Genomic DNA, 12,308 nt, shown 5'->3' on the forward strand with positions numbered 1-12,308 from the left:
CCAGCCACTGCTGGCTCTGAGGGCAGAGGAAGGGGGCCAGGAGCCAAGGAATGCAGGCAGCTTCTAGAAGCTGGAAGACGCAAGCAAGGAAACAGATTCTTCCCAGAAGGTAATGCAGCCCTGCTACCACCTTTACTTTAGCCCAGTGAGAACCTCTTCAGACTTCTAACGAATGCAACCATAATAGAAATTTACTTTGCTTCAAGCCACTATGTTGGTGGTAATCTGGTACTGCAGCAATAGGAAATCACATTCAGTGACTGACTCTGGAGAGTAATCCTGGTACGAGGAGGGGTGACACAGCGTTTCATTAACATTGCAATGTTACTTGACTTTTAAAACTATATATGTGAATACGTATACGACTTTGATGTAAATTAAAATTGAATTTAAAGAGAGATGAAACACAGATTCTTTCTTGCCAGATCTCACAATCTGGTAGAAAAGACAGACAGGAACCAGCTACTGCTGAACACAGGAAAAAAAAAAAAACAAAAAAAAACAAAAAAACACCTCTTTCAGATGTGAGGAGAGTCTGAATTCAAGGAGACCAAGGAGTCAGTCAGGCAAAGGGGAAAAAAGGCCTTCTGGTGAGGGAACACGCCCTGGTGTGAGAGAGACCCTGGTCTTTTGGGACATGGATGAGGTCTGAACGACTGGGACATCCAGTGGGTCTGGCAGAGCCAGCAGGGAGGGCTGGGGTGGGCAGCTCTCAACAGGTTTGATGCCTGTGCCCCACTGCTGGCTTCTTCAGCTGGGGTACGGGACCTGCTGTGCATAATTAAAATGTGCATGGGTGCGTATCTGGGTGGCTCAGTGGGTTAAGTATCTGACTCTTGCTTGATATCGGCTCAGGTCACGATCTCACAGTCATGAGATCGAGCCCCATGTCATGCTTGGTGCTGAGCAAGGAGCCTGCTTGGGATTCTCTCTCTGCCTGCCTCTCTCTCTCTCAAAATGAATAAATAAACTTAAAAAAATAATACTAAAAATAAAGTGGGCACGGACAAGTGAAGGCCCAAGAAAAACAGCATTTTCCTGGACCATCAGTTGTACTCAAGAGTAAAGCATTTCAAATACTTTTATACTAAAACCAACACAGACACATTACAGAGTAGAATACAAAACGCATATGAATTTTTAACATATTAACTAGAGATTTCAAGGCAACTTCTTGCTTGCAAGGCCGGCGTTAGACGCTACACTACCTGCTGACCACTGAGTGCTAAAACTCCACCTTCTCTGTAATTAATCTGAGTCAGAAAAAAATTTTAAAGCTGTACAGCATGCATCCATCAAAGCACCTGGGACTTCATACCCACAACCTGTCAGTGGGTGCCTACACTCCCCTGGGTCCCAACCAAGATGAATCAGAAGGCTGAGAAGCAGCTCATTGTTTTCCAAAGAGGTCTAGGTCCTGCCACTGACGGGGTAGGTCAGCTGAGGGAAACAAGGAAAAACCATCACACTGAATTCTTAGATGTACTCTCTTGGCCATAAGCCCACCCACCTCTCCGACTCTAAGCATTACCAGAATCACAGGCAAGAGCCCCAGCTTCGTCATCAACACCCCCAACCTTTACACTACAGGACTCTGTTGGAGAATACATTGCAGACACTCTTTCCATGGAAGGAAGTCAAGAAATAGGGCACATCTCTTGGGAGAGGGTGTCCCTTGTGTCCACAACACAGGGGTGGAAACTTTTTCTATTGTTGTAACTGTTTTTGTTGTAAAAACAATAGCCACATGACACTAAGCTGGGGATTTTTTTTCTATAAAGAGCCACTACTGACCACAGAAGAAAGGGGGAGGGGGGTCAGGGAGGAAAGGGGAGGCAGAAATCAATGAAAGGCCACACAGAAAGGAGTAAAAAGCAATTTAATTGGGTTTGGTTTGTTTGTTTTGTGTGTAAAACACATACCCGCACATTCAAAAAGAATGAACTCAACTGATTTTAAATTAAGAACAGAGAAGATTAAATTTTAATAACAGTAAATACACTAAAATACACTACAAAGCTACATTTTTGACAGTAAAGAAAGAATGGGGGAGGAGGGTAAGAAGACACAACGGGAGGAGACAGAAAGAAATGTATAGAGGAGGAAGATGTGGGGAAGGCAGAATGGGACGACAAAGAGACACACAGACCCACACACCTAACCAAACACCAAAAGAGGGAACAACCCAAGGATCTACAGAGACACTTCATAGGCCCCACGAACCAGCCAAAGTAAACTACACCATACAGGCCAGTTGTTGGCTTGGGCTATTATCACCTTTCATCCTTGCTTTTGAATGGCTACTGATCCGTTAACCACTGTTCACAACTCTTTAATTGCTCATTGAAATTCTGAGGCTTAGCTCAGATCCCAGGCCAGAAGCTCCCCTCACGTGAGCTACAGTTCAGTGAATCAGTCATCTCCAAGTTTGGCCTCTGAAAAGGGAGTACATGAAACACTATCTCGTAAAACATACAAAACACCGATGCAAGAGGAGAAAATGCTGCTTGAGTTGAAAAGAAATTCCACGGGAAACTTTTAGTTTTGCACGTAAAAAACAAAAACAAAAACAAAAAAACCTGGGACTTCAGCAGAACTGGGTCCCACCTCAGCATTCTCCGGCATCACCACCAGCACACCTGACTTCCCACATGTTCAAGTTCTACCTGCCCGAGTGGCTCCAAAGGCCTCAGCTGACCCTAAAACAAAGCAGCCTCTACCACACTCTGCAGTCTACGGGTCAACAGGAGATCCTAACCCCAGCCTGGCCTCTCGTCCATCCACTCCCACCCCTGTCTACATCAAGCCTCTGCTCACTTACTTCACTCCAGGGGCTCAGGAGTCTGTTATCACAGCTGGCAGCTCCCTTTTCAGCATCATCCCTCTCTCCTCCAAGCGTGGGGTCTGTGTTTTCCCCTTCCCCACCTGACCTGCCCCCAACCTCTCCCTTCTTCAGCCCCTATTTCCTCCTTACTTTTGGCTATCCCACTTTAGAATCTCAGAGGAGGAGGGAGTTTAAGAGATAAATCTAGAATACAGGACCTAGAATCTACCCCACCTGGGTTCCTGCCCTGGCTTTGCATCTTGCTACCTGTATGACTTTGGACAAATCACCAAACTTTCCTAATCTCTCAAATTCCTCAGTGAGGGGGGTGGAACCTGGCAATCACAGAGTTTTCTTCCAAAGCTCATGCTCTAAATATCTGAACACTCACCTGTATAACCATAAATAAAGCCGTGAGTGAAACACACACAGGAAAAGAGAACGAATTCTAGAAACTCCCCTTCCTTAGCATTCTGCCAATTCGAGTCTCCCCAACCAACCAACCACCCACTCAGACGGTGGGTGCCTCTCACTCAGGGCCGTTCTAGCTCCTAATTATTTGCATACAGTAAAAACCTTCTGAGTTGTACTAATCAAGGAAAAGGCCAGTCTGAAGCCATCAGAAACCGAAGTCGTGGAATACTTCTTTTATACCATTGAGCAATACTGTGAGTTTAACATCAGTTTAGCAAACAGAATAGAATCTTAAAATGCCCTCACAAACTGTACTTGTGAATCTAAGAACAGTAATGCTGTCAGGAACCCCTGGAAATGGTCTTCTCCAGAGCTTCCACTTTTTTCCAACAAGGACACAGGCCCAGAGAGTGGAAGCCACTAGCCCAAAGCCCAAACCAGGTTAGTGGCCAGGATCAAAGCCAGCTGTCCTGCCTCTGGCCCAGACCTTCTCCACCAAAGCTTTTTGGAACCTTCTGTTTCCTTTTACAGAGACAGATTAAATCCTAAATTACCAGCGAGTGCCCTCTACAGCAAATCTATGTCCATGTCCAAGGAAGGGTCCAGAGCTAAGTTTGAATGGCCATTACCAATGCTACCTAATAAAAGCCTTCTTTCCAGAACCCTGCCCATTCATACTCTGCAAAGAAAACCCCAGACTCTGCTATCTATATTCAACTCTATTTTAGGGAGGGGAAAAGAGAGGAGAGCTGAACAGTCCTTTGTTCTGCCAGTAAGAAGCATCTGCTCGGCCTTTCCCAGAACTCCTACCTCACCCCCCATTATTCCCAATCCCTTCAGAAAAGTTCACAGGAACTCTCCAACTAGAAAGAAAGAAAGCAGGTCAGAAGAGGATGGGGCCAACAGGGGGTGGGGTCGAAGGGAAGATGACAATATCCTCCCATCTCTTTGCCCCACAGGGTAGAAAGCATTTCTTTTCAGTTGCTAATTCCCTGCTGGGAAGCCACCAGTGACAGTTCACCTCTGGACCCTCCAGCTGAGAAATGAGCTCTTTGCAACCCCAGGACAACTACCCTTTTCCTAACTGTCCCCTCTAACAGTGCCCTCAGCAAAGGTGCCAACAGACCCACCCTTCCCTGCCATCCCCTTAGGCCAAGAGCCTGAGACAGCAGAGCATGGCTGGCAAGGAGCTATTTAAGGCAGCATCAAGAGGGTGGGGCAGAAAACTGCTGGCAGCATCCTCTTCCCCCACCCCTCCCTCAAGCCAACACACACACACACACACACACACACACACACACACACACACCCTCTTGTGGGTAGACAGCCATCTAGCTCACCTGTCTCTAAGGGCTGTAGATCTGGAATCTCCAAATGTCCAGCATGTGCTTTCTGTCATTGAAGCTGCTGTCCCCATCTGCTGCCCACCCCACTTTTAATCCACCCCTTCTCTTCAGTCACCACCAAGCTACCTCTCCAATCAAAACCACACAATTGAATCTAAATAGAGGAGCTTGAAAACCAAGGAGAGTGGAGACAGACAAGCCATCCCTGGCCTCCACTTATGAGAAGAAAAGTGGCTGGGGGCGGGGGCGGGGGGGGGGGGTGATGTCAGAGGCCCGACTGCTAGATAGGTTCCATGATGTCTCTAAATGAACCTCCCTCCTATTGACAGCGAAATCAATTCTGGCAATTTCAGCAGGTCGGCCCTGTGACAACAGGAGCATCCCAGCGCTCAGTTTAAAACAAAAATCCAAAGGCTCAGCCAGAACATGCTGGGAAAACCCAGGGTCTGGATAAAAGGAGCCACGCTCAGTGGGATCCCTTCTGCTTTTATGTAGCAATGTAATAGCGTAATAAATTCTGTCTGCCTGAAGAAAGCATGCACTGGTGAATTTCAAAGCCATCTTACGACAGCGGATGCACGGGGATGCAGAATTCGACAGCATATTCCCCCATGAACGGTACATAATGACTTCAAGCCTCTTTCCCCCTCTATCTTGAATGGCGCTGCCGCGTATCAAGGAAGCCACATCGGAAAGCAGCCAGGTGGGAGCCGGGGATGCCCGGGGAATTCGGAGAAAGGAGTTGGCTTTCCGTCCATGTCGGTGATAAGCTGCCTAGCAAGATGCTGCCAGTCACTCTGGGGAATGAAGGAGCATGGGCGGATGGGCACGCACGGTGTTTCCAGACCCACACACGTACCCGCTCATTCAGGCGGGTCCTAGGCCAGACGGATCGTCCTAGCGCCCCTCCCGCCGCCCTCTCCTCCTGGGGGATGCTGATAAATGAACACACCTGCGATGCCTCCATCCTGCCGCTCCGCTCCCTCCTTCTTCCTCTGGCTGCTGCAGAGGAGCCCCTCCTCGGTAGTTTCACTTTACAGCGCAAACCCACCCGGGCTTTGATGTCTCCTCCACCCACCCATATTGCAGCCAGCCTGAGGCAGGCGGACGTTCTCTCCTAGCAGAGGCCATGATCGCACGTACCCCCACCCACAAAAAATAAAACAAAACCTGAATCCCGGGAAGCCCCGCACCCTGGGGAACTTTCCTTGAGAGACTGAGGATCCACCCAGCAGGAAAGGAGGGTTCGGCCAAGGGGGACCACGGTTTTCCCCGTGACCACGGGGGATGCTCTGGGGGAGGGCGTCCCCCAAGTCCTTCCAACAGCTGGCCCTTTAAACGCGCCTCCTCCTAGCACGGAACAAAGGCGCCGCCCGCGGGGGCCGGGCCGCCGCACGCCCCCGGCGCCGCCGCCGCCGGTCGGGCGAGCGCGGGCGGGCGAGCGGGCGGCTGGCGCGGGCTTACCTTGCGGGTCTCCGGGCGGGCGGGCGGCGCGCGTCCTGCCCCACTCGCACTACACGCTGCAGTTGGCCCCGCTCTGTTTTTCTGGGACTCGCCGCTGACTTCACCGACACTTCGCGGCCGGCCAATGGGCTGAGGCGGCCGCCCCCTCATTAGCATGCGTCTGGAACCGTCCACTCCGGCAGCGCCGGGGCGGGGGGCGGGGTCAGGGGGCGGGGCCCGGCCCGGCCGTGACAGGAAGGGGCGTGTGCGCCAATGGGAGGCGAAGTAGGGCCCCGCCGCCCCGCCCCGCGGCATTGTGAGCCGAGAGCGCGGGCCCGCGGGTCTTCGGCAACACGGCGTGCGCGGTCCCAGTAACCCTTTACGTCCTGGTTGGCCGCTGGCTGGGCCCGAGGCTGGCCCCTCGCGCCCTCTTGGTCCTTCAGAGGGCTCGCCTGCGGGGAGCTGGGAAGGAACCTGGGCATAAAAATAACAGCTAACAAGTCTTGAGTGCATATGTTGCTTAACCCCTGTGCCCAGTTTGCTCATCTGTAAAATGGTGTTAACAGTAGGATGTAGTGAAGGTTAACATAGTTAACATATGTCAGCATTTAGATCAGTGCCTAGTCGTCGTGCTACATGAATGTTTGCTACTATCATAATTATACTCTGTACTAGCCAGTGTTTAATACTTCCTGGATATTTTCTCATTTGAACCTCAGAGTCATAAACGAGGCACTGTCACTAATCCCTATTTTTACAAATGGGAAAACTGTTAACATTTAAGTGGCTTGCTCAAGTTCACACAGAAAGCATTGCAATCCGGATTTGAACCCAGGCTCTGAGATTTCATTTATAAAACACACATTCAGGGGTTCCATGGCAGGCATGTGCTGGGCCCTGGGGTTACCGTAGAAAACAGTGAAGCTTCCCCTCATGAAGCTTCCATTTCACTGAGGGAGACAAACAAGTGAAAAAATAAAATCCCCAGCAATGTGAAACATAGAGTGAACAGAATAAAACAGGGAAATGTGCAAGTGAAGAGAAGGGTACTTTGTTAGATTGAGTTCAGAGCTAACCCCTGGCCATGCCATCCTGTCCTCCTCCAGTATCCCCCGCCCCCCGCCAGTGCTACAGAAAAGGAATCAGAGAAAGGAAGCTGCTTGCCCAAGGTCTCAGGGCCAGCAAGCAGCCACGCCTAGCTGCTGACATCCCTGGGACATACCTAAAGGTAGAACAGTCATCGTTTGGGCTGAACAAAACTGACTTTTGCCAGCGGCCCTTGGCAAGAATCTTCAGCCAAAGCACGTTTCCAGTTAACAAGCTGTGTGTGGTGAGGTAAAGACAGGCCTTAATGATTGCACAGGCTGATGGGAAACACATCTGCTAAGGTTCTTAGATGTCAAGGAACAGTGACGAGTTTTTGCTGAGCACCGGCTATCCTGTGTAAAGAAAAAAAAATATCAGAACACTCCTAGCCACCTGGGAGCCTACTGTACAACTGAGAAGACAAGACACCGCCAGGAAACCACTCAATCTGGGGAGCTCTCAACCCATGTCTCCTTCCACTTTCACTTCATCCTGCTGCTTTGCAAAGAAGACTAGACTAGGAGTCAGGCTTCCCAGGCTCTACATTAGCTTACCCCCTGATCTAGGCAAGATAGTTCCTTCTGACCCTGTAAAGTAATAAAATGACTTTTAATTGAGCACATCTAGTCCACTATGCACTATTCTGTATTTGTGCTGAGAGTTTTACATGCATTAACTCACACCACACAACAACCCCAGGAAAGAGTTATAGTACAACCTTATGGCAGAATACCATACAACCATGAAAAATGAAAAAGTACAGTGACACTGACACATGAAGATGTACACAATACTTGACTGAATAGAAAAGTAGCTTGAAAACTACTTTTTAAATATTTTTTGGGGAGCCTGGGTGGCTCAGTTGGTTGGGCGTCCGACTTCAGCTCAGGTCATGACCTCGCGGTCCATGAGTTCGAGCCCCGCATCGGGCTCTGGGCTGACAGCTCAGAGCCTGGAGCCTGTTTCGGATTCTGTGTCTCCCTCTCTCTCTGACCCTCCCCTGCTCATGCTCTGTCTCTCTCTGTCTCAAAAATAAATAAATGTTAAAAAATAAATAAATTTTAAAAAATAAACATTTTTTAATTTTTAATGTTTATTTTTGAGAGAGAGACAGAGAGTGAGCAGGGGAGAGGCAGAGAGAGAGGGAGACACAGAATCCAAAGAAGGCTCCAGGCTCTGAGCTGTTAGCACAGAGCCCAACACCGGGCTCGAACTCATGAACCATGAGATCATGACCTGAGCTAAAGTCAGATGCTTAACCGACTGAGCCACCCAGACGCCCCAGGTTGAAAACTACTTTAATACTGTAATCCCATTAGAAATATTTCTTATGGGATTACGAGTAATTGGTTGGTTTTTTTTTGTTTTTTTTTTTTTGCTCATCTATATTTTTCTGATTTTTTTTCATAAACATCTACTAAATTGTTTAATTCAAATAAAACAAGGGGTACCTCGGTGGTTCAGTTGGTTAAGCGCTCAACTCTTGATTTTGGCTCAGGTCATGATCTCAGGCTTGTGAAATCAAGCCCCATGTTGGGCTCTGCACTGAGTGTGGAGCCTGCTTAAGATTCTCTCTCTCCCTCTACCACTTGTGCTTACTCTCTCTCTCTAAAAAACAAAAACAAAAACAGAAAAAAAGATTCTCTCTCCCTCTGCACCTCCCTGCTCATGCACATGGGTTCTCTCTCTCTAAAAAAATAAAATACAATAAAATAATTTGAAAATGAAAAACCAGATTCTACCTGTGGAAATTTTGTCTACAGGCAAGGCCATCCCTATAAGTGGGAAAGTGTCTTGAGGAATCTTGTGGTCTGTCTTCAAGTCATCCCTCGGATATTGAACTCTGCTGGTTCCAGTCTGTGTGTGTGTGTGTGTGTGTGTGTGTGTGTGTGTGTGTGTGTGTAAATTTATTTATTTTTTTGAGAGAGAGAGAGAGAGCGCGAGCGCGCGCGCAAGTTGGGGGGAGGGGCGGAGAGAGAGGGAGACACAGAATCCAAAGCAGGCTCCAGGCTCTACGCTGACAGCACAAAGCCTGACGTGGGGCTCGAACTCATGAACTGCAAGATCATGACCTAAGCCAAAGTTGGATGCTTAACTAACTGAACCACCCAGGCACCCCTCTAGTCTGTGTGTTTATGAGACAAATGGAAAAATAGTGTAAGGACAGGAGTGAAGAGAAGAGGGGGAACAGAAAGAAAGAAAAATCCTACTATCCTTCAAGACTCATCTCAAATGTCTCCTCCAAGAAGTGTTCAGGTCATGGTCTAATAACATCTTAACACTGAAAGCCACCCAAGAAATCAGCAGGCATAAATGTGTCAATTCATTCTTGTCTCTGGTTCACTGATTTACCTGAGTCACGGACCCTGTGCTGGGATGGTGAGACCTGGCTCCCTACCTCCCAAAGGTAACCTCAGAGGAAGCAGAGGCCCAGGTCCGAGGCATAGGGAAGGCCAGGTGCACAATCTGTGCTGAGAAGAGTCCCACTCTCAGTTTATTGCCATCTTGAAATTCATTTTTTAACAAGGGGCCCACAGTTTCATTTTGTATGGGCCTTGTAAGTTCTGGGGCCTGTCCTGGGGGGAGAAACACCAAGGCCTTCTCTGTGTATCAGTGACCAAGCCTGGAGTAAAGCTCAGGGCTTTCCATTTTCCATCCCATCTCTTATGTCATACACTCATTCCTGGTTCCCAGGGAAATGGGGGCACTTCTGCCTTCCAGCCCTACAACATTTCACTTTTTCCTTTGTCATGGAATTTACCATATTTGGCATGAACTCATATACATATGTGTATAGTCCTATTCCTCATCCTCTCTACCCACCAGATTATAAATTCCATGAGGTTCTGGCTTGTGTCTGCTCATCTCTAACAATGCTTAGTGCTGTGCTTTTACACACTGTTAAAAATGTACTTAAACTTAATTTAATCTTATTAGTAACTCCTCGCTTTCTCTTCATGTGCATCAGATTATTCCCAGCAGTCCTTCCACTGCTGGAGAGAAATAAAAATATCAGGCAGGAGAGTCGATCATAAACATGCTGTAGGATGTTTATTCCCTCATCCCCCAAGCAGGCTGTAGTGTGAGGAATTAGGGGATGAGGGAGGAGGATTTTGCAGAGGATAGCACAGAGTTGTCAGCCTTTCCTCCATCTTTAGAGTCATGCAGACTGGAGGAGAGGGAAATAAACAACACGATCTAGAGATGGCAATGAACATGGTGGTTGAGCCTGTGGACAGAATCCTGGCCCCAACTCCTAATATGGAACTCTCATGTAAGCTCTTGGATCCCTCATCTGCAACGGGAGGAAAACGCAGCCCTCCAAGGGTCACTTGTGAGCTGTAGATGAAAGCATGCATATAAAGTGCTTACACACTGCCTGACGAGTGAGTACTTGGTAAGTGGATATTTTTACTAACATAACTAGGAAGCCAAGTTGTGAAAGATGCTTTCCTAAAATGCGTTGGCTTTGTTAACTTGTTTCCCCAGTTACACAAAAGAGGGACCACTATCATTTTCAGACATATAAGCTGGAGAACACCAGGAGGGGAGGCAGAACAAAATAGGATGAGGGAAAGGGAATTATGTATCAAAGAGTTTAGCTGATACATCACTAAAGCCCTGGTGACCATTTGTACCTAATTTCTTTCTTTCTTTTCTTTTAATGTTTATTTATTTATTTTGAGAGAGAGGGGGAGCACATGTGAGCGGGGGGAAAGGCAGAGAGAGAGGGGAAAGAGAGAATCCCTAGCAGGCTCTGCATGGTCAGTGCAGAGCTCGATGTGGGGCTCGAACTCACAAACCATGAGATCATGACCTGAGCTGAAATCAAGAGTTGGATGCTTGACTGACTGAGCCACCCAGGTACCCCTGCACCTAATTTTTTTGGTAACATCTTGAAGAAAGTGAAGCAAGTAGTGGAAAGAGCAAAACATCCTTAAAGAATAGATTTCTCTTGTTTCTTGCTGGTTAATGACTGAGAAAAATGAATCTATACTTTCATGCCTCAGGGCACAGAACTGACTTGGAAGATTGTGGAATGCCAGACCCAAGAATTCCATATTCTTTGGAGGTCGGCACTGGCAAATGCCACGTTAGAGACGTTTGGTGAGATGGGTAGAGGTTGGTCAGGAAAAGTCTATGGGACCAGGTGGAAACGAGAGGAGCTGTAGGGATCACTGTACTTGAGAAGCAGGGCCGAGATGAGTTTGAACCAGTAACCCCAAGAGTCTCGAGACGGGCCTCTGTTTATCAGTCTAAAGCCACTTGCTCCAACATATCTGGTGTTGTTGCTTGGATGAAAACACGTGTATGTAATAGAATCCCAATTCTGTACAATTGTATTTGACCAAGTGCATAAGGTTTGGTTTTGAGATTGTTTTATGCTATTAGTCAAAATAAGACATTTAAAATGTTGACCTGGGTGGACCTTTGAGAGAAATCACAAGTACAGAAACACACTTCAATCCACTGTCACTTAATTAATGGAAGGGCCTGCACTAGGTCAGGAGTTTGGGAGAAGGACAAGAGGAGAGGGCCACCTGACTGGGCAGGGGATACATTGATTAGAATACTCTGGGTTTACTTTAGAAGTCTTACTACTCTGAAGTAATTTCGTTAATGAAGGGTTTATCTGAGGGAAGTATTTTTAGGGTTGGTGGAACCCAGTTGCCAACTCTTAGAGATTTCTCTGAGAATGAAAAGGAGGAAGCCAGGAAGGAGGAATGAGGAAGGAGGAGGAAAAAGAGGGTGACACGGGAAGAGCAAGAGAAAGTGAGAGAGATAACAAGTGAGGGGAAAAGACAGCATGGAATGCCCTGAGGCACAAAAAATATATACAACTTCAGAAACAGGGCAACTAGCCTCACTAAACTATTGTAACCTTAACAAAGTTAAAAAATCAACAACAATGGTGTTAACGGAATAACTGACATTCTGGGAGCTGTTGGAAGCTTGTCAGGGCTGATTGGAAGGGTTCACTGAAGGAACTCATTACACAGGGCCAAATTGAGTCACATGGGTGCCCTGGGAAGGTTAATAACTCTTTGCCAGCATTTATCAAGAGGAGATGCCGAATGCTGTGTGGGGAAAGGGCAGAAGGGAAGATGGTGGGAGTGCCTATCAGGTGTCAGCCCCTTCTCTGTTACCTCAGTAAATCTGTTCTGTCCCCAAACTTGCCTTCCCTATCTCCTAAA

At 47.7% G+C, this 12,308-nt stretch overlaps 1 protein-coding gene across 49 annotated transcripts in view; it reads right to left on the reverse strand.

Annotated features, from left to right (window-relative positions):
* SORBS1 (sorbin and SH3 domain containing 1) overlaps positions 1–6,180 on the reverse strand; it is a 229,060-nt gene extending 222,880 nt beyond the window's left edge. For 25 of the 49 annotated variants that reach the window (XM_053909754.1, XM_019445175.2, XM_019445162.2 and 22 more), the window contains exon 1: positions 6,049–6,180. The gene's annotated coding sequence lies outside the window, so the exon portion shown is untranslated. The remainder of the gene's footprint in view (positions 1–6,048) is intronic. The other 24 variants (XM_019445199.2, XM_053909765.1, XM_019445197.2 and 21 more) reach the window with 2 other exon arrangements.
* Between the last annotated feature and the right edge of the window lie 6,128 nt (positions 6,181–12,308).

The sequence above is a fragment of the Panthera pardus genome, unplaced genomic scaffold (genome assembly GCF_024362965.1).
Source record: "Panthera pardus isolate Hobbes unplaced genomic scaffold, ASM2436296v1 HiC_scaffold_22, whole genome shotgun sequence".
Taxonomy (NCBI): Eukaryota; Metazoa; Chordata; class Mammalia; order Carnivora; family Felidae; genus Panthera; species Panthera pardus.